The sequence below is a fragment of the Orycteropus afer genome, unplaced genomic scaffold (genome assembly GCF_000298275.1).
Source record: "Orycteropus afer afer isolate SDZICR_OR568_19922 unplaced genomic scaffold, OryAfe1.0 scaffold00175, whole genome shotgun sequence".
Taxonomy (NCBI): Eukaryota; Metazoa; Chordata; class Mammalia; order Tubulidentata; family Orycteropodidae; genus Orycteropus; species Orycteropus afer.
This window is the reverse complement of record NW_006921762.1, coordinates 7,128,678-7,130,980: the sequence shown is the minus strand read 5'-3', so window position 1 is coordinate 7,130,980 and position 2,303 is coordinate 7,128,678.

Genomic DNA, 2,303 nt, shown 5'->3' with positions numbered 1-2,303 from the left:
TTAAATATAATTTTGAGTTTTGTTCCACATCGTTCTCCCACTCTATCCAGGATCTCCTGCACCAGTCCCCCTCTGAGTGGTTGACAGTAGTAGCTGGGCACCACCTAGTTCTTCTTGTCTCATAGTCATATAGGCTAAGGATCACATGGTCTACCAGTCCCTTGTACTAATTGTTTCCATGTGTCTTTGGTTTTCTTCATTCTTCTTTGCTCTGGATGAGGAGAGACCCATTATTGCATCTAGATGGCCACTTGCTGTCTACAAAATACGAAAATTCTGTCTAGGTAGAAATTTATTATTTTTTATAAAAATATCCCTTTAGTTACTTATAACAATAAAAACATTTTTTGTTAAGCCCAGTTTATATGTATCAATACAATATACCTAGAAGGCTAAACCTCTATACTAATTTACTTTTTTGAAACTTCTAATGCGCTCAGAGGAGCACTGGTAGACTAGAGCCTAAGGCAGTTGACTGCTAACCAGAAGGCTGGTAGTTCTAACCCACCAACCACTCCTCAGAAGGAAGGTTGGGCAATCTACTTCCATCGTGATACTGCCTCGGAAACCCAAGGAGGGGTCGCTATGAGTCGGGTCCGACTCGACGGCACATAACAACAACAACAGTGCACTCAGATCAGAGCTGTCATTATTGCTCAATTACAAGTAAGGTTTCAATAACATGGCTTTATCTGCAGGCACTACAAGCACACGCTGTTGTTTTCACTGCTGCTGATGTTTTCATAGTCACAGAATTTGTCAAATTTTCTGGTGTTTAAGCTACAGTATTGTAGTAATTAGAATTTGTGAGCCTATATCAATAACTTTTTGAGAACGAAGTAGTAATTAATGGAAAAGGAGAAAAATTTTAAAAGGCTTCCACTCGGTTACTAATAACACTGTAACTAAAAATGTTGTAATGTAATGTAGAAAGATTTGACAAAACAGTCTTTTTATTAGTATTCATATAATCTAAGACATACATTTAAGCAATTTACAACTATATTTATCACATATTGCTGTTGTTGTTAGGTGCTGTTGCTTTGGTTCTGATTCATAGTGACCCTAAGTACAATAGAATGAAACACTGCCCAGTCCTGCACCACCCTCACAATCATTCCAATACTTGAGCCTACTGTTGCAGCCACTGTGCCAATCCATCTTGTTGAGGGTCTTTCCCTTTTTTTGCTGACCCTCCACCTTATCAAGCATGATTTCCTTCTCTAGGGATTGGTCCCTTCTGACAACATGACCAAAGCATGAGAGATTCTTGCTCCTAAGGAACATTTTCACTGTACTTCCTCCAAGACAGATTTGTTCATTCTTCTAGCAGTCCATTCAATATTCCTCGCCAACATCACAATTCAAATGAATCAATTCTTCTGCTGTCTTCCTTATTTTTGTCCAGTTCTCACACACATACGCATATTGAAAATACCACGGCTTGGGTCACATGTACCTTTGTCTTCATATCATATATTATTCTATGATTAAAATTGAGAATAAGCATTATTAAGGATTCTGTATGGTCTGGTGTGGGAGGAGGTTTATGGGGTGGAGGGATGACACCATGAGATATCACATGGGGTGACACACACCCTCATGACACTACTGAATTGTATGTCCTTGGGAAGCTCATAGACAAATGAAGAAGATAAGCATGTAAACAAATTATCAGAATACAATCTTGTAAGAGTTAAAACAATTAATATAGGAATTGTGTAAAAGAAAAAAAAGAAAAACTCTAGGGGACCAGGGAAGGCATTGTAGAGGAGTAACTATTCAATCTGGGTCTTAAAGAGGGTGAGTGTGATTTCCCTAGACAAAGAAAGAAAAATCAAGGGCAACCAGCAGAAATGAACCCTAGAAAAAAGACCTGGAAGTATAATAAGAAAAATGTGTATAGGGATGGGAAGAATTACTGGGAGAGGTGGAAGATTGTGACAGTTGGGGTTGTGTGTCAATTTGACTGGACCACAATTCTGTGTGGTTTAAGCAGCTGTGATGTGGTTATTCCTATGATGAGATCTGATGGATATGCTTTGAGCAGCCAACCAGTTGAAAGGGAGTTTCCTTAGGGGTGTGGCCTGCTTCCAAAATATATGGATGTTGTGTTAGATTGGGTTCTCTAGAGAAACACAAAAAACCAGCAAAGTATACACACACACACACATATATATATATATATATTTATTTAGAGAGAGAGAGAGAGAGAGAGATTTATCTTAGATAAATGGCTCACAAGCGTATAGAAGCCGACAAGTCCAAGCCGAAAAGTCCGTCTCTGGAGGAGATGGGGCTTG